A 21,559-nucleotide genomic window follows, 5' to 3' on the forward strand; every position below is an offset into this window, starting at 1 on the left:
AAACCACACCACAGACTCCTACTGGGCCCACAGACTGATCCTGTGTGTACAACGCAGAGCACTTTTTCCCAGAGCAAAAATCCCCCAGCCCGCTCCAAGCCTCACCCCCTGAGGAATGCCAGAGGTGTGACCCAGTTAGCAGAGTGTGACCCCAGACGAAACCATTGAGCTTGAGACAAACCTGGAAGGCCCCTACGTTTCCCCAACCCCCCTCCCTTTCCAGCAGCCTTTGGGGAGTCAAAACAAGCACCCACCTTTGTACAGAGTTTTGCGTTACATTGGTTTTGGCCAACCAGAGCTAATTCAAAAACTCAAAATAACAGTTAGATAGAAAAAGCACCTGGAGTATGGAGGACATGTAATAAGTTAAATCATGTTAGAGAACACATAGAGAACAATACCAATCACTCTCTAAAACCAAACATTTTTTATGCCTTGTTTTTGCAGTGGCTATAGATTTTTTTATGGCAATACTTTATTTTATTGATGTTTGAAGTGTCTTTTCTGAGGTTTTTCTTTTATAGGGGTGCCAGTGTTGGCTATGAGGGCATGAGGTCATTCTCGGACTAATCATGCTGCTGCTCCAGTTTCAACTGTTCTGCCTTACTATTATTCAACCATGCTGGTCATTTATGAACATTTGAACATCTTGGCCACGTTCTGTTATAATCTCCACCCGGCACAGCCAGAAGAGGACTGGCCACCCCACATATGCTCTCTCTAATTCTCTCTTTCTTTCTCTCTCTCGGAGGACCTGAGCCCTAGGACCGTGCCCCAGGACTACCTGACATGATGACTCCTTGCTGTCCCCAGTCCACCTGACTGTGCTGCTGCTCCAGTTTCAACTGTTCTGCCTTATTATTATTCCACCATGCTGGTCATTTATGAACATTGGAACATCTTGGTCATGTTCTGTTATAATCTCTACCCGGCACAGCCAGAAGAGGACTGGCCATCCCACATAGCCTGGTTCCTCTCTAGGTTTCTTCCTAGGTTTTGGCCTTTCTAGGGAGTTTTTCCTAGCCACCGTGCTTTTACACCTGCATTGTTTGCTGTTTGGGGTTTTAGGCTGGGTTTCTGTACAGCACTTTGAGATATCAGCTGATGTACGAAGGGCTATATAAATAAATTTGATTTGATTTGATCATCCACTGAGTCGGATGACAAAAAACCCTGCTGAAAAACACAGCATAGACCATTTTCCATTTCAAGCTGGTCAGTGCTGGTCGAATTCTGGTCTGACCAGCATGAATTCCAGCTGGTTATGCCGGCAGACCAGGCCATTGTTGTGTTTCCGCTGATGATAAGCATTTGCTGTGTTTTTGTTGGTGACAAGCATAAGCTAAAGCAAAACCAAAATCAAATTATGCTCACTTGCAAAGTGAATGTTTAATTCCTATTGGAATCCAGCCAGAGTGGATTTCCAAAATGTTGCATTCAGAATGACTGCCAGGGTTAGCAAGATAAGAGAAATAAATGAATGAGACTACCTAAATTGTCTAAACTGGAACAACCATTTCACATTGGATTAGAAGAAATCATGTTATTTATCTTTGTGTAGCATAAGATAAAGTCATTGATTAATTAATCAATCAATGAACATGCAAAAACACAGATATTGAAAGAAACAATTATTTAAAAAATCCAACTGCAATAGAACATAATGGGAAATATGATAATGATGGGCGTGGTTTTGCAGACCAGCTAAATTCGGGGGATTTGAACTCACAACCTCTCGTTCGCTGGCAAAGCACACACCCACAAAATTTGCTCTGTAATCTGTTGACATGGGTTGGACAAACATTCTGTTGACATTTGAACAACAAATCAATTTGAAGGTTTGTAATTGAATAGCCTTTATTTTGGTACAGTTACTAATTCATTGAATAGCAATAGCTATACAGTGCATTTTGAGTCTCAGACACCTTCCCTTTTTCCACATTTTGTTACGTTACATAAGTATTCAGACCCTTTGCTATGACACATTCGAAATTGAGCTCAGGTGCATCCTGTTTCCATTGATCATCCTTGAGATGTTTCTACAACTTGATTGGACTCCACCTGTGGTAAATTCAATTGACTGGACGTGATTTGGAAAGGCACAAACCTGTCTATATAAGGTCTAACAGCATGTCAGAGCAAAAACCAACCCATGAGGTAGAAGGAATTGTCCATAGAGCTGCGAGACAGGATTGTGTTGAGGCAAAGATCTGGGGAAGGGTACCAAACATTTCTGCAGCATTGAAGGTCCCCAAGAACACAGTGGAGTCCCTCATTCTTAAATGGAAGTTTGGAACCACCAAGACTCTTCTTAGAGCTAGCCACCTGGCCAAACTGAGCAATCGGGGGAGAAGGACCTTGTTCAGGGAGGTGACCAAGAACCCAATGGTCACTCTGACAGAGCTCCAGAGTTCCTCTGTGGAGATGGGAGAACCTTCCAGAAGGACAACCATCTCTGCAGCACTCTACCAATCAGGCCTTTATGGTAGAGTGGCCAGACGGAAGCCACTCCTCAGTAAAATACACATGACAGTCCACTTAAATGCCAAGCGTCATGTCTGGAGGAAACCTAGTCTGGAGGAATCATGCTGTGGGGATGTTATTCAGCGGCAGGGACTGGGAGACTAGTCAGGATCGAGGGAAAGATTAATGGAGCAAAGTACAGAGAGATATTTGATGAAAACCTGCTCCAGAGTGCTCAGGACCTCAGACTGGGGCGAAGGTTCACCTTCACAATGACCCTAAGCACACAGCCAAGACAACGCAGGAGTGGTTTCAGGACAAGTCTCTGAATGTCCTTGATTGGCCCAGCCAGAGCCCGGACTTGAACCCGGTCGAACATCTCTGGAGAGACCTGTGCAGTGACACTCCTCATCCAACCTGACAAAGCTTGAGAGGATCTGCAGAGAAGAATGGGAGAAACTATTGCTCACTTTTTTTTCTATATCAGGGTTTCCGATATACAGATGTTCTTAGTTTGACCAGCTTCGTTGCAGGAGGCAGATTTGATTATTCAAAAAAAATAATACAAAAACGCGACTAACGGGAAATGAGTTTTGATACGCTACATTAAGCTATAGTTTAGGCGTGAGATCTAGTGAGAGAAGAGAACTGCAGGTTTTCAGTGAATTTATGTAAATGATGGGGCTCAATTTGAATTTCCAGCGGTACAGGAATGTGTTCTGCGAGTAATCAGAGTAATCAAATTAAGATGCTAAGATAGGTAAAACAGGTCATATATATATTAGTAATTATAATTACTTCCATGAGAATTGAGAAATGCATTTTCACAATACATTTTCATTTTGGCCACAGGCATATTATTTTCCGTGCACAGTTTGAAAAACATATGCAACACACTCCCTGTGACCCCAAAAAGTGAAGCACAAACCATAACTCTCTGAGTCAAGATGTCGCCTGTATGTCTTTGGGCTTCCGTCCCACTCTTTATTTGTTCCAGGTCCAACATCTCCTCAGCTCCAAGTGCTAACCTGAAATGTGTAGCTTCTCACAATGCTGATACCGGGGGCAGACTGAGCATTGTGCCAGCCTCGAACCTGGGTGCCAGGGTACCAAGGTGCCAGCCACAAACAGTAGGCAGTATAGACTCCATGGCTCCACAAACAAAATAACAGAATATATGAAACACTGAAATTACAGTATAATTCAATAGCATTCTTCTCAAATTATATTTTTCTTTAAAAAGCTGGTTATAGTTTTCACAATCCAAATATCTGTTCAAACAGTACAAATCCTCATTGTAGAGACTATTTGTACCAAACATTAAGAGTTAGCTTCAATGATGTAAACTAAGTCAATTTACGTTATTATCTATTCCAGGGATTTTAGTCATTATTGTAGAGAAATGCAATGCTCTGATGATTCATTCAGTGGGTCTTAGTGTAAACTGTGACCAATTTTTCACAAAGACCTGCGTCATCTTGATGAAGCACACTCAGTACAAGCTCTCACTCAACCAAATGAGGGCACTCCAACCATGGCACTCATTTAAGGTCATGATTGTTTTGAAAAGTGTATCAACAACAGCATGTCCTTAATCATCTCAGATGACATTGCTCACTGTTATTTAATTATATAAGCCTCAAACAAGCTGCGATGAAGAGACACAAACACTTATAAACACAAACACAGTGTATTGTAGATGGCGGAGCATGTGAATTTACACAGGGCACAGTTCCATATTCCTCCAAACAATGATATACCAAGACGGGGTTTTATGCTGGGGGCTACTTGAGGAAAAGTCTGAAACTCATCAAAAATCTGGAAAACAAGCTAGCAGCCAGTAAATCACTGGGAGAGGAGAGGCCTGTCTTGTACAGACTGACGAGCACATAAACACAACCTACACACATAGACACATGGCCCAAATGACCACAACTCCTCTATTACTCTCCACAAAAAAAAAAACTTAAATAAAGCTTTCAAAACAAAAAAACACATTATTCGGTATGCATTATGTCCCTATTCGCCATAAACCCTAATTTGAGAGTTGTTTCTGCTAGCCATGTGATAGATAAAAAAACAGAAGTAATGGGTTATTCTTATTGATTAGTACTGAACTACAGTAGCCTTCATATAAATCCCTAATCTGCCGACCTGATCCTTAACACTGGGCCCCCTCAGGGGTGTGTACTTAGTCCCCTCCTGTATTCCCTGTTCACCCACGACTGCGTGGCCAAGCACGACTCCAACACCATCATTAAGTTTTCTGACGATACAACAGTGGTAGGCCTGATCACCGACAACGATGAGACGGCCTATAGGGAGAAGGTCAGAGAACTGGCAGTGTGGTGCCAGGACAACAACCTCTCCCTCAATGTGAGCAAGACAAAGGAGCTGATCGTGGACTACAGGAAAAGGCGGTCCGAACAGGCCCCCATTAACATCGACGGGGCTGCAGTGGAGCAGGTCGAGAGTTTCAAGTTCCTTGGTGTCCACATCATCAGCACTATCAACCTTTCCCCCTCAGGAGACTAAAAAGATTTTGCATGGACCACCAGATCCTCAAAAGGTTCTACAGCTGCACCATTGAGAGCATCCTGACCGGTTGCATCACCGCTTGGTATGGCAAGTGCTCAGCATCTGACCTTAAGTGGTACAGAGTATAGAGGGTAGTGCGAACGGCCCAGTACATCACTGGGGCCAAGCTTCCTGCCACCCGGGACCTAGGAAAGCCCATAAAATTGTCAGAGACTCCAGTCACCCATGTTATAGACTGTTTTCTCTGCTGCAGCACGGCAAGCGGTACCGGAGCGCCAATTCTAGGACCAAAAGGCTCCTCAACAGCTTCTTCCCCCAAGCCATTAGACTGCTGAACAATTCATAAAAATCGCCACAGGACAATTGATACTGCTGCTACTCGCTGTTTGTTTGTTACCTATGCATAGTCAGTTCGCCCCCACCTACATGTACAGATTACCTCAACTAGCCTGTACCCCTGCACACTGACTCGGTACCGGTGCCCCCTGTATATAGCCTCGTTATTGTTATCCTCATTGTGTTACTTTTTACAATTACCTTTTATTTTAGCCTACTTGGTAAATCTTCTTCTTGAACTGCACTTTGGTTAAGGGCTTGTAAATATCAATTTCTCAGTAAAGTCTACACTTGTTGTATTCGGCGCATGTGGCAAATAAAGTTTGATTTGATTAGTGCAGCGTAATGTAGTAATGGCCACAGTGAGGATCAGAGTGACCTGTAGGGGTCAGCAGAGTGGTGTGGTGCTGCTGAGCATCAGTCTGTGATAATGGTCATGTCCTCTATCTGTGCTCAGTCAATGCCTGATGATGATCAGGCTATGTGCAGAGGAGTTATTTTTTAGTAAAAGAGTTGTGCTTGAACTGTGCAATAACAAGTGTTCAACACAGCCATGGACGGTTTAGCCCAGGTTTCCCAGGAGATCTCGCACAGAACTTCACATCTCAACCATTGTTCAACAGCACCAACAAAGGGCTCTATTCAATTTGTATTGCGTAAGTTCAGCGTTACAGGATGCTAAAAAGTTAAAGGCAATGTTCCTGTGTTAGACTGCTCAATCGGAAAGTACCTTTACATTTCTACTGCGCAATCTGTAACGCTTCAGCAATACAGATTGAATAAAGGCCAAAGTGAGCCTTAACTATATACTGTAGGCTTGTCATGTTGTCTATGAGTGGTTTACTCTCAATTAGATTGTAAAATACACAGGTGCTGCAATTGACGTGTGGTGAGGTCAGTGGCTAGCTAGGCACTGGCTATTGTCATAGCCATATATATATATATATATTTTTTTTACAAATTAAGCTCAAGTTCACCATACAACAGATAGATCCAACAACCACAGTGGCATAGGCTATATTAATACCAGGCACCACACGCTAAAATGACATTTTTGCATCTACAGTGCCTTCAGAAAGTATTTTCACCCCTTGACTTTTTCCACGTTTTGTTGTGTTACAGGCTGAATTTAGCACAAATTAAATTCATATTTCTTGTCACTGGCCAACACACAATACCCCATAGTGTCAAAGCGGAATTGTGTTTTTCGAAATGTTTACACATGAATTAAAAGTGAAAATCTGAAATATCTTGAGTCAATAAGTATTCAACCCCTTTGTTATGGCAAGCCTAAATAAGTTCAGGAGTAGAAATGTGCTTAACAAGTCACATAATAAGTTGCATGGACTCACTCTGTCTGCAATAATAGGGTTTAACATGATTTTTGAATGACTACCTCATCTCTGTACCCCACACATACAATTATTTGTAAGGTCCCTCAATCAAGCAGTGAATTTAGATTTAACCACACAGACCAGGGAGGTTTTCCAATGCCCCGCAAAGAAGGGCACCTATACTAGTAGATGGGTACAAATAAAAAAAGCAGACATTGAGTATCCCTTTGAGTACGGTGAAGTTATTAATTACACTTTGGATGGTGTATCAATACACCCAGTCACTACAAAGATACAGGCATCCTTCCAAACTCAGTTGCCAGAGAGGAAGGAAACCACTCAGGGATTTCACCATGGTGACTTAAAAACAGTTACAGAGTTTAAAGGCTGTACTAGGAGAAAACTGAAGATGGATCAACAACACCTTTCAGCAGGACAATAACCTAAAACACAAGTTCACTGTAGTTGGTTACCAAGATGACATTGAATGTTCCTGAGTGGTCGAATTACGGTTTTGACTTAAGTCTACTTGAAAATCTGTAGCAAGACCTTGTTGTCTAGCAGTGATCAACAACCAATTTAACAGAGCTTAAACAATTTTGAAAATAATAATGGGCAAATGTTGTACAATCCAGGTATTGAGAGCTCTTAGAAATCTCTTGGTGTGATTTCTTACGTAAATGAGATATTTTCAATAAATGTGCAACAATTTCAAAAAATATTTTTTCACTTTGTCATTATAAGGTAGTGTGTAGATTTTTAAAAATGGTTTTATCCATTTTGAATTCAGGCTGAAACAAAAGAAAATGTAGAATAAGTCAAGGGGTATGAATTCTTTCTGAAGGTACTGCACTTATCAATTTAGTGTTTTTTTGTATTTTGGTTTTAATGGACAATTATTTTTATTTAATATTAGTATTTTCAAAAAGTAAAACCAAAAAAGTAAAAAAAATATTACAAATGTAACCACTTTCAAATGGACATACAGTGCCTTTGGAAAGTACTCAGATCTCTTGACTTATTCTAAAATGGATTAAATCGTTTTTTCCCCCTCATCATATCTACACACAATACCCAATAACGACAAAGCAAAAACAGTTTTTTTGTAACGGTTTTCTTCTGTTTAAGGAGAGGAGGACCAAAATGCAGCGTGGTTAGTGTTCAAGATGTTTAATAAGGACAATAAACATGAACACTACAAAATACAAAACAACAAATGTGAAAAAACCGAAACAGTCCTATCTTGTGCATAAACACAAAGACAGAAGACAACCACCCACAAAACCCAACACAAAACAGGCTACCTAAATATGGTTCCCAATCAGAGACAATGACAAACACCTGCCTCTGATTGAGAACCATATCAGGCCAAACAACAAACCCAACATAGAAACACAAAACATAGAATGCCCACTCAGCTCACGTCATGACCAACACTAAAACAAAGAAAACACAAAATAACTATGGTCAGAACGTGACATTTTTAGAAATCTTTGCTAATTTACTGAGGAGTGGCTTCTGTTTGGCCACTCTACAAAAAAGGCCTGATTGGTGGAGTGCTGCAGAGATGACTGCCCTTCTGGAAGGTTCTCCCATCGCCACAGAGGAACTCTAGAGCTCTTGTCAGAGTCATCATCGGGTTCTTGGTAACTAAGATTTATGTGATTTGCAAATATGAACATATTGAATTAGATTTCACATAATTTGCCTATTTTCATACAATATTTCAGAGAAGTTGTAGTCAAAAAGTATTATACTTGTGTCCACATTCAACTGGTAAAAGTTGATTGTGATATGATTAAGGAGGGAAAATTACCTATGTAATGGATGAAAATAAAGAGCATGAATCAAATGTATTACCTACATTATCAAGGTAAACAAAGCAATGAATTAAACCAAGCAATGGCGAAAATTAGGAAAGTAAGCTACAAATGAAAATATTTTATACAGGTACTGTAGCTTAGGTAGTTTAAATAGGCTAATAAACAGTTATTCTAATCTTCATTTAACAGTAGCCTAACCCGCAAATTGCAAAGAGAAATGCATTTAGGCCTACATTTATGGGTAAATTAATTCCATTTGTCTATCCTTATATCACTGACTGCTTCAATCGAGTCATTCTGTATTCTGTTTGATGAAGGCCTCTAAGGTCCTTCTTCAAAATCTCTTGGTTTTCCTTTATGCTACAGTACCTTAGCATTGTGCCTTGGTTTTCCTTTATGCTACAGTGCCTTAGCATTGTGCCTTGGTTGTCCTTTATTCTACAGTACCTTAGCATTGTGCCTTGGTTTTCCTTTATGCTACAGTACCTTAGCATTGTGCCTTGGTTTTCCTTTATGCTACAGTACCTTAGCATTGTGCCTTGGTTTTCCTTTATGCTACAGTGCCTTAGCATTGTGCCTTGGTTGTCCTTTATTCTACAGTACCTTAGCATTGTGCCTTGGTTTTCCTTTATGCTACAGTACCTTAGCATTGTGCCTTGGTTTTCCTTTATGCTACAGTGCCTTAGCATTGTGCATTGGTTGTCCTTTATTCTACAGTACCTTAGCATTGTGCCTTGGTTTTCCTTTATGCTACAGTACCTTAGCATTGTGCCTTGGTTTTCCTTTATGCTACAGTAACTTAGCATTGTGCCTTGGTTTTCCTTTATGCTACAGTACCTTAGCATTGTGCCTTGGTTTTCCTTTATGCTACAGTACCTTAGCATTGTGCCTTGGTTTTCCTTTATGCTACAGTACCTTAGCATTGTGCCTTGGTTTTCCTTTATGCTACAGTACCTTAGCATTGTGCCTTGGTTTTCCTTTATGCTACAGTACCTTAGCATTGTGCCTTGGTTTTCCTTTATGCTACAGTGCCTTAGCATTGTGCCTTGGTTGTCCTTTATTCTACAGTACCTTAGCATTGTGCCTTGGTTTTCCTTTATGCTACAGTACCTTAGCATTGTGCCTTGGTTTTCCTTTATGCTACAGTGCCTTAGCATTGTGCCTTGGTTGTCCTTTATTCTACAGTACCTTAGCATTGTGCCTTGGTTTTCCTTTATGCTACAGTACCTTAGCATTGTGCCTTGGTTTTCCTTTATGCTACAGTACCTTAGCATTGTGCCTTGGTTTTCCTTTATGCTACAGTACCTTAGCATTGTGCCTTGGTTTTCCTTTATGCTACAGTACCTTAGCATTGTGCATGGTGAGTTGTTGCTCTTGAAGCACATTTAACGCCAGACCGATCCGTTAGTTCCCAAAAGTTTAAAGGGTGATCTGGGTGTTGGATGTGCAATGACGATTTTTTTGTGTTTGTTGAGAGCATCAGGTTGTTTTTTATTTATTTTATTTATTTATTTCACCTTTATTTAACCAGGTAAGCAAGTTGAGAACAAGTTCTCATTTACAATTGCGACCTGGCCAAGATAAAGCAAAGCAGTTCGACACATACAACGACACAGAGTTACACATGGAGTAAAACAAACATACAGTCAATAATACAGTAAAAAAAAAAAAAAAAAAAAAGTCTATATACAATGTGAGCAAATTAGGTGAGAAGGGAGGTAAAGGCAAAAAAGGCCATGGTGGCAAAGTAAATACAATATAGCAAGTAAAACACTGGAATGGTAGTATTGCAATGGAAGAATGTGCAAAGTAGAAATAAAAATAATGGGGTGCAAAGGAGCAAAATAAATAAATAAATTAAATACAGTTGGGAAAGAGGTAGTTGTTTGGGCTAAATTATAGGTGGGCTATGTACAGGTGCAGTAATCTGTAATATGCTCTGACAGTTGGTGCTTAAAGCTAGTGAGGGAGATAAGTGTTTCCAATTTAAGAGATTTTTGTAGTTCGTTCCAGTCATTGGCAGCAGAGAACTGGAAGGAGAGGCGGCCAAAGAAAGAATTGGTTTTGGGGGTGACTAGAGAGATATACCTGCTGGAGCGTGTGCTACAGGTGGGAGATGCTATGGTGACCAGCGAGCTGAGATAAGGGGGACTTTACCTAGCAGGGTCTTGTAGATGACATGGAGCCAGCATTGAAGCGAGGGCCAGCCAACGAGAGCGTACAGGTCGCAATGGTGGGTAGTATATGGGGCTTTGGTGACAAAACGGATAGCACTGTGATAGACTGCATCCAATTTGTTGAGTAGGGTATTGTAGGCTATTTTGTAAATGACATCGCCAAAGTCGAGGATTGGTAGGATGGTCAATTTTACAAGGGTATGTTTGCAGCATGAGTGAAGGATGCTTTGTTGCGAAATAGGAAGCCAATTCTAGATTTAACTTTGGATTGGAGATGTTTGATATGGGTCTGGAAGGAGAGTTTACAGTCTAACCAGACACCTAAGTATTTGTAGTTGTCCACGTATTCTAAGTCAGAGCCGTCCAGAGTAGTGATGTTGGACAGGCGGGTAGGTGCAGGTAGCGATCGGTTGAAGAGCATGCATTTAGTTTTACTTGTATTTAAGAGCAATTGGAGGCCACGGAAGGAGAGTTGTATGGCATTGAAGCTTGCCTGGAGGGTTGTTAACACAGTGTCCAAAGAAGGGCCGGAAGTATACAGAATGGTGTCGTCTGCGTAGAGGTGGATCAGAGACTCACCAGCAGCAAGAGCGACCTCATTGATGTATACAGAGAAGAGAGTCGGTCCAAGAATTGAACCCTGTGGCACCCCCATAGAGACTGCCAGAGGTCCGGACAGCAGACCCTCCGATTTGACACACTGAACTCTATCAGAGAAGTAGTTGGTGAACCAGGCGAGGCAATCATTTGAGAAACCAAGGCTGTCGAGTCTGCCGATGAGGATGTGGTGGTTGACAGAGTCGAAAGCCTTGGCCAGATCAATGAATACGGCTGCACAGTAATGTTTCTTATCGATGGCGGTTAAGATATCGTTTAGGACCTTGAGCGTGGCTGAGGTGCACCCATGACCAGCTCTGAAACCAGATTGCATAGCAGAGAAGGTATGGTGAGATTCGAAATGGTCGGTAATCTGTTTGTTGACTTGGCTTTCGAAGACCTTAGAAAGGCATGGTAGGATAGATATAGGTCTGTAGCAGTTTGGGTCAAGAGTGTCCCCCCCTTTGAAGAGGGGGATGACCGCAGCTGCTTTCCAATCTTTGGGAATCTCAGATGACACGAAAGAGAGGTTGAACAGGCTAGTAATAGGGGTGGCAACAATGTTGAGGTCGCAGTAGCTGCACACCAAATGTGTTATGAACACCAAAATAAGCAATATATTGTATATAATGCCTTCCCCATCCATCAACAGTGACTAGAGTCAGGAACGGGCACGCACGTCAACGATTTGAAGGTAAGCACAGATCGACAATAGCAGTTTTAGCAGATTTGGGGATTTTAAGCATAAAAAAACACCAAAATCATTAAGAAGAAATATCAGATAACAAACAAAATGGTGGGGGGTTTTGACAACATCTTTTTTTCAATAGATTATACCTGCACATGGCTGGGTGCTGCTGAAATCACCTTGTTCTATCTAACTTTGCTCTACCTCGTTTCTATCGTACATTTCACAGTGTTCTTACTCAAGAGTCTCACTGTAGATCTGTAGTGTGCCATTTCTCTCCTCATTTTGAGCACCAGTGTTAGGGCAAAGACACAGGAGCCAGATTGAGACTGAAGGTCTCATGGCTCTGTTGAATTGACTAATTACCACAGTGAGTGCGGTCCAAATCCCTGTGAAGTGCATTTGAAGGGCCTGGATGAAAGACTGCAATTAGTGCGTATAAAGTAATTGCTGGTAGACAGAAAACTCAAACAGGCTGCTACTGTGTCTGTGAGTGTGCATGTGCATGTGTGTCAGAGTGTTTGTCTGTGAGTGTACATGTGTGCATGTGCATGTGCTTAGGAAATAGGCTGCTTGTCTCATGCGTTACATGGATACTCTTTAGCTAACCAGCATTCACATTGTGCTTTTTACAACAACGATATAAAGTCAAACTCACACACTGCGAGGTAGCAACTCGCTACTTTCGTTCTGTCCTCGATACGCCCTCAGAGGACAGACTGTCATAAAACAAAGCACACTGACAGTTTCACAAAAATTGTGATGCACCAAAAGGTCTGAAATAGATTTGCTGGTTGCTATAATAAAGTGAGTGTTTCATGCAGCTAGCTGGTGAATCAGAGGATAATTATCCCTACATGATGATGCTTGTCATGTCAGTCCACCCCCACACATGGCAGCCCTGGATGGATAATATTAGCAATAATAATAGCAATATCACGCTGTGGTGGGAACCTGCTCCCCGACACAGTGTGTGGATTAGAAAAGTTGGCTGTTTCTGAACAATACGCCTGTAAAGTGCATGTGTTATCCATGATATTGTAATGGTCACACAGATACCGATTAGGACACGTAATCACACGGCATGCAGAATTTTAAAAGAGCATTCATTTAGGAGAGTCTTTTGAGACTGTCACGCTGTAATGGGGGGAGTAAAGCCTTGGGAAACAATCCCTGTAACTATTCCGCAGGTCGTTGCTGTAAATGAGAATGTGTTCTCAGTCAACTTACCTGGTAAAATAATATCAAAAATTATTTAAAAAACATACTGTATGCTAATCTCACATGGATTACAATATAGAGTTCTGTTGGCGTTAATTACAGTGATCACATGACAGACTGTGCCTTGCTTTATGATTCGACATAAATGATGTGTTGTACTGATCAGTAGCAGTGGCGGATTTAGTTATAGGCCCCGTTATAGGCAAGGGGCGCCCGCACAATTTTTGGGGGAATGGTGACATTTGCGTGATCGGTTTTCTATTGCTCATTTGGGAAGGTCTCCCTGGGAAGATCATTCAGGGTTCACCCAGGGAGCCATACAAGCTAGAACCACCACTGATCAGTAGGAACATGGGACTGGTTCCCACACATACATACAATACTTATCCATCTCGCTCCATGTCCTGGGATAGCCTGAGAGAAAACCAAGTCCTCTGAGTATCCTTTGTGTATAACTGTCAACTGTGCTAATACTACACCTGGCAGTCACAAATCACGTAAGATCTCATCTCATTCTTTACACACAACCCCCCTACCCACCCAATAGGCTACAACCTGAAAACCCTGTCACCCCACTTCTTACAACACAGCCAACTTCCATTCCCCTGTTTGTTTAGTCAGACAATAATTGCCAACAATTAAAGCTGTCATTCCCTTACACAGCAGCTATCATCAATCTACTGAGAGAACAATATTACAATATTGTTTTTCTCTACAGTCACAGACAGAGAAGGGGAAAAAAATGGAGGGAAAAAATGCCTGCACCCGTTTGCCAGGGCAGGCAGCCAAAGGAGCTCAGGAAGCACCAAACATAGCTATCAGGATGTCCGGCACTGGGACAGGAAGAGCCTTCTATGGGCAGAAAGGTTTCCTGGCTGGCTGGAACATCTGGTGACATTACCTATGTCTATTGGCTCTTGAGGCTGGGTCATATGAGGAGGACTGCTGGGAGACAGGCTGCAGTGGCAGACAGGCAGGGACCAAGCTGATCCAGAGCCAATCCCTATTCCAAAGGCCTGGTGACCGGGAGGGCACAGCCACACCACAGACAGGGCTGAGAAGACGGAGAGCCAGGGGGTAGGGCCAGGACCGGACTAACACATTTTGGGCCCCAGGACACCAACCTCCAAGGGGCCCCAAATGGAGTGCATTTGGAAAGCATTGACTCCTTGACTTTTTTCACATGTTTTTCCCCCTCATCAATCTACACACAATACCCCATAATGACAAAGCAAAAACCGGATTTCAGATTTTTTTGCGAATGTATTAAAAATAAAAAACTGAAATATCACATTTACATAATTATTCAGACAACCTCGAGTCTTCTTGGGTATGACGCTATAAGCTTAGCACACCTGTATGTGGGGAGTTTCTCCAACTCTTCTATGCAGATCCTCTCAAGCTCTGTCAGGTTGGATGGGGAATGCTGCTGCTCAGCTATTTTCAAGTTTCTCCAAAGATGTTGGATCGGGTTCAAGTCTGGGCTCTGAATCGGCCACTCAAGGACATTCAAAGACTTCTCCCAAAGCTACTCCTGCATTGTCTTGGCTGTGTGCTCAGGGTTGTTGTCCTGTTGGAAGGTGAACCTTCGCCCCAGTCTGAGGTCCTCAGCGCTCTGGAGCAGGTTTTCATCAAGGATTTCTCTGTACTTTGCTTCGTTCATCTTTGCCTCAATCCTGACATCCCCACAGCAAGATGCTGTCACCACCATGCTTCACCGTAGAGATAGTGCCAGGTTTCCTCCAGACGTGATACTTGGCGTTCTTTGTTTCATCAGACCAGAGAATCTTGTTTCTCAAGGTCTGAGAGCCCTTTAGGTGCCTTTTTGCAAACTCCAAGCGGGCTGTTATGTGCCTTTTACTGAGGAGTGGTTTCCATCTGTTCACTCTACCATAAATACCTGATTGGTAGAGTGCTGCAGAGATGGTTGTCCTTCTGGAAGGTTCTCCCATCTCCACAGAGGAACTGCAGCTCTGACACAGTGACCATCGGGTTCGTGGTCACCTCCCGGCAGGTAGCCTAGTGGTTAGAGCATTGGGCCAGTAACTGAAAGGTTGCTAGATTGAATCTGTTGTTCTGCCCCTGAATAATCCAGTTAACCCACTGTTCCTAGGCCACCATTGCAAATAAGAATTTGTTCTTAACTGACTTGCCTAGTTAAATAAAGGTTAAATTTGAAAAATAAAAAGGCTCTTCTCCCCCGATTGCACAGTTTGGCCGGGCGGCCAGCTCTAGGAACAGTCTTGGTGGTTCCAAACTTCTTGGGGACCATCAACACAATCCTGTCTCGGAGCTCTACGGACAATTCTTTCAAACTCATTGTTTGTAAATTTCTCTGACATGCACTATCAACTATGGAACCTTATATAGACCGTTGTGTGCCTTTCCAAATCAGGTCCAATCAATTGAATTTACCACAGGTGGACTCCAAATCAAGTTGTAGAAACATCTCAAGAATGATAAATAGGAAGCAGGATGCACCTGAGTTCAATATCGAATCTCATAGCAAGTCAATTACACAATAGAAATATGTACAGTGTATGCAAATGTAGAAGAGTAGGGAGGTAAGACAATAAATAGGCCATAGTCATGAAATAATTACAATTTAGCATTAACACTGGAGTGATAGATGCAGATGATGATGTGCAAGTAGAGATACTGGGGAGCAAAAGAACAAGAAGATAAATAACAATATGGGGATGAGGTAGTTGGTTGTGCTACTTACAGATTGGATGTGTACAGGTGCAGTGATCGGTAACCTGCTCTGCCAGCTGATTCTTAAAGTTAGAGAGGGAGATATAAGACTCCATCTTCAGTGATTTTTGCAATTCGTTCCAGTCATTGGCAGCAGAGAACTGGAAGGAAAGGCGGCCAAAGGAAGTGTTGGCTTTGGGGACGACCAGAGAAATATACCTGCTGGAGAGCGTCCTTGCTATGGTGACCAGTGAGCTGAGATAAGGTGGGGCTTTACCTAGCAAAGATTTATAGATGACCTGGAGCTAGTGGTTTTGGCGACAAATATGTAGCGAGGGCCAGCCAACGAGAGCATGCAGGTAGCAGTGGTGGGTAGTATGTGGGGCTTTGGTGACAAAACGGATGGCACTGTGATAGACTATATCCAGTTTGCTGAGTAGAGTTTTGGAGGCTATTTTGTAAATGACCAAAGTCAAAGTCAAGTATCGGTAGGATAGTCAGTTTTACGATGGTACTGTATATACACTACCATTCAAAACGTTTGGGGTCACTTAAAAATGTCCTAGTTTTTGAAAGAAAATTATTTTTTTTGTCCATTAAAATAACTTCAATTGATCAGAAATACTGTGTCAACATTGTTAATGTTGTAAATTACTATTGAAGCTGGAAACGGCTGATCTACATAGGCGTACAGAGGACCATAATCAGCAACCATAACTCCTGTGTTCCAATGGCACGTTGTGTTAGCTAATCCAAGTTTATTATTTTAAAAGGCAAATTGATCATTAGAAAACCCTTTTGCAATTATGATAGCGCAGCTGAAAACTGTCCTTCTTGAGTATCTGGAGTATCAGCATTTGTGGGTTCGATTACAGGCTCAAAATGGCCAGAAACAAAGACTTTCTTCTGAAACTCGTCAGTCTATTCTTGTTCTGAGAAATTAAGGCTATTCCATGCGAGAAATGGCCAAGAAACTGAAGATCTCGTACAACACTGTGTACTACTCCCTTCACAGAACAGCACAAACTGTCTCTAACCAGAATAGAAAGAGGAGTGGGAGGCCCGGTGCACAACTGAGCAAAAGTACAAGTACGAAACACCAGTCTCAATGTCAACAGTGAAGAGGCGACTCCGGGATGCTGGCCTTCTAGGTAGAGTTGCAAAGAAAAGCCATATCTCAGACTGGCCAATAAAAATAAAAGATTAAGATGGGCAAAAGAACACAGACACTGGACATAGGAACTCTGCCTAGAAGGCCTGCATCCCAGAGCCTCTACATACATTATGCACATAAAATCTACATAAAATTAAATGAAATTAACATTTTATTTTGAATCATGTTTGATATAACAAGTGAGTTGGAGGATGAAGAAGAGCACAACCTCCGCAGCTGACAGTGATATCATCTGTACGTCGATGCTAAATCTGGTTTCTACAAAAAGAACAGCAATGGAAATGATTGGGTGATAAAGTATAATGGAGAATTATAAGGTTCTAAGGTGAAGCAAAATCGACTGGGTAAATTACACTTAACAACGTGGATGTGGTGAGCATAGAGCACACAGATTATGCGTATCACACTCTTCAGTTCTTCAGTGTAATTATCAGAGGCTTCAGCAATATTAGGAAGGAAAGTGGCAAGGGGTTAGGCTCCACACTCCCAAGTCTCATCAAAAGTTTCGATTAAATGGAGAGACTTGGAGAGTTGTTCATGGAAATCGTGAATATCAAAATGACACAAAGCTTTCCAGAGACCTGAGAGAACTTGCACACCCCCACACTTCCATTCCATGGGAGTTTAGGCTGGTTGACATGGAAACACAGTTTTCAGAGAGAAATATGGTAGGCAGGAGGAAGCGCTATAAAAGCTTTAAAGGGAGAACAATGCTTCATTCTCGTCACCCGCCCCTGAAGGTGTAAACATTCTACACTCCTATTATCCAACTCATTATCGAAGCATAAGGGATTTATATCTATTCAGCATCTGGGTTTTCATTAGGGATCAGGCTAGGGTGACAAAATAATTGCGACTGTGCAGAAAATACCATGAACCGTGAAACGCTATGCAAATCATCTGAGATTTCATGAGTGCAAAATACTTGATGACAAGTCCATATTTTAATGTCTGTTGTAGGGACAACTGTGATGGGTAATCTTTTATATTCTTGAGAGAGTCTGTCCTTTACACCATATTCCCATCAGTCCAGAGAAACCATTTCTTTGTGACATCACTATAAGTGAAACCAGCCTTACACACTTTGTCATTTTTGGTTCTAAACTTAGCCTGGCCAAATTTCACCAAGCCGCGGACAGCTGTATGTGTGATGCATGATGGGAGAAGGCCAGACGTTTGCACATGTACAGTACACTGCAGTCCACCCACTCCTCGTTCCCACCACATAGCTTGACTGCTGTCAATGCATTTCTATAATATTTGCGTACTGCCAATACTCGGTGTGAAAATCTGTGCTTTTTAGAGAAAATGTGTTGCTTTTCTCCTGTATTGAGAAAGATTGATTCATAAAGAGAGTCATTCTCACTCACATTCAAAGATGAATGTTAGCTTATAAATTGGTAATGCAAGAAGTAATAATTTGCAGAGTCTTATACTAAAATATGAACAGGCCTCCACGATGTTCAGCAGGCTCAACACTGCTCATGACACTGTGCTAACATTGGCTCATGGCCTGATTAGAAATTATTCTCAAGTAATTATATTGCAAGTCACAGTAAGGCCCAGTTTTATGACTCAAGCATTACTGTGAGGGCTAGAAAAAAATGTAAGATAGTAGGCAGGTGATTGTGGTGCCTGATAAAGTACGGTGCAAGTTCTATGAGGATTGTACTATTCATCAGATGTTACCTGTGTGTTGCTTACTAAACTACATTGGAATATCCTGAACTAATTGCCCCAAATAATGAATAGGCACAGTCAGAAAGAAGACAAGATCAGGACAAAGGACACATGTTAGAACCAGGTATAAACGTGGCTTCCGATAGTTGTCTTATTTATGATTTGTGCTCACGTGCCTCTGTCAGACTGTTTTCATCATTTTAAGTGGGTTTCACAGCAGTGCCAGTCAAAAGCCTACTAACCCTAAAGAACAAGAGGCCTCATATTATATCTCTACATCAAAAGGAACCACTGAGTCCAGTCAGAAAAAACGATTACCCAAAATAGCTTTTCTGTATCTGACCCTGACATTGGTATCACCGCTGAAGACATGCCTATGGGCCTGTTGCTGCCTGCACCAGAGACATTGACAGAGTGATGGGAGGGATAAAAGGAATGTTTTTCCTAGGGAGAGAGATGGTGTACGTGAGCACCTACCCCATCTCTAAGACTTAGGCTTCGGTGTCGTCACACAGGTTCATGCAAACGGCACGAACAGACATGTGTATGAGCAGTGGGGTTTTAGGTTTGATATTCAGGAGCACAACAATAGGTGCTAAAATGCATATTGATATGTCTCAAATATGAGTCCATATGACTCCAACACCATATGCAATGCAATGCATATGCAATATGCAATTATCTACACAGTACTTACCAAAAAATACTTGTTTCTTGAATGACACAATATACAATCTTGTAAGAGGTGGTTTCTAATAGGTTGTACAATTCCCAGCATGATAAAAACTTTGCCAATGCTGTGAGTTAGGGCATTCACTGCATACTCCTCCTGTGCCTGATTGTGAGTTGAATGTGGCAGCAGGTCAGTGTCAGACCACAGGCCCTGTGATTGAGAGGCCCTTGACGGCCACTTGTTCCTCTACCAGAAAGAGGGTGGAGGGACCTCCATGGCTCCTCACCCTCATAGACCTACACCGAGTGTACAAAACATTACGAACACTTTCCTAATATTGAATTGCATCCCCTTTTGCCCTCAGAACAGCCTCAATTCGTCGGGGCATGGACTCTACAAGGTGTTGAAAGCGTTTCACAGGGATGCTGGCCCATGTTGACTTCAACGCTTCCCACTGGTGTGTCAAGTTGGCTGGGTAGTGGACCATTCTTGATACACACGGGAAACCATAAACATGAAAAACCCAGCAGCGTTGCAATTCTTAACACACTCAAACTGGTGCGCCTGGCATCTACTACCATACGCCGTTCAAAGGCACTTAAATATTTTGTGTTGGCCGTTCACCCACTGAATGGCACACATATACAATCCATGTCTCAATTGTCTCAAGGCTTACAAATCCTTATTTAACCAATATCCTGCTCTTCCTCTCCGTTGATCGAAGTGGATTTAACAAGTGATCAATAAGGGACCGTTATTTCCCCTGGATTCACCAGGTCAGTCTGTCGTGTTCCTGATGTTTTGTACACTCATTGTATAATGGCTATATGATCCACACAAATACCGCAGAGGGTAAAGATGACAACAGTCCTGTGAGGATTGAGGTGTGTGTGGAGCAGTTTGGGATTGGCCCCGAATATCACCTCTTCTCCTTACTAGAAAAACTTCAAAATATTGAAACCTTTTCTGACATGAACAAATTGTGATTCTTGAAACTGAAAACAAGCTAATAGAATAACATATAACATGATGAACCTGCAAGTTGGTGTGTGGTTGTGACAAAATGTACACATCAGCCAGACAGATCCCCATCTTTATAGTTGGCCTGTGCACAAATGATGTCATACTGAAGATCTATTACAAACCAATTTGTCATGGATGTCATTCATTAGATCAAGTCTGCATGAGGAGAATTGACAAGCGTTGAGGTTTATCATTGTGGTTATTTCCCACCCTGCAATGCCATGTCATATTAGTACAGGGGGCAATGGACCATGTCCACAATGACTCACTGTGTTCTAGCTCTGGGGATCTAAATCTACTATGACGATTGACCATTGATTCAATAAGCAAGTAAAAAGTATGAAATCATCAATTATAAGCCCCTGTCTTTCCAAATGATTTAATGGATTGGAGATTTAATCGAGACCACTGTGAAATCCATTGCCTTGTTTTGTCACATTGTGGTTTCTGAATAAGACATATTATAGTACATTGAATGTAATGTGAAATATCTAAGCCTCCGCACCTACAAGTTCACATTGCTAGTATGATGAAGAGAGGTTGGTGTGGAGCCCAGGGGAGAGAAAGTACCCTCGAAGTTTCTAGACTGTAATGTGACCATAGCGACGAAAGAAAAACAGGAGTGAAAGAAAATACCAGAAATATCATTTGATTTGTTTCAAAAGCACATGGTTGTTATAATGGTACGTTACTTTTAATTTATGATTATGGACATGTTATGTAGAAGTAATGCACCTTATTTGAATGTTTTTCCTTTTTTTCCTTTGAAGCCTATGGTTCTTAACTTTTTAATTAGAAATTTGGTTCTGTAATTTAATTCACTAGATATTAAGAAATTATTAAATCGTGTATATTTATTCTACAATGTGATGAATTAAACTGTAACAAGTATATGATAAATATTGCAATATATTTCTGCTGTCATCTCCGCTTAAGATTTGGGGTTCCTCTGAATAAGCACCTTTGAGACATTATTGCGCAGCATGCACGTGATTTTTTTTGATTACACCATTGCTCTTTTAACACCATGGTGACCAAAGTTTTGTCTACAATCCTTAATGCAAGGATGGTGAAGAAATTCGGCAGAAACAACAAAGCTTTATTACAGGCATCCTTAAAGCGACCCTAACAACACTTT

This window comes from Oncorhynchus nerka, linkage group LG22 (assembly GCF_034236695.1).
Source record: "Oncorhynchus nerka isolate Pitt River linkage group LG22, Oner_Uvic_2.0, whole genome shotgun sequence".
NCBI classification, from domain to species: Eukaryota; Metazoa; Chordata; class Actinopteri; order Salmoniformes; family Salmonidae; genus Oncorhynchus; species Oncorhynchus nerka.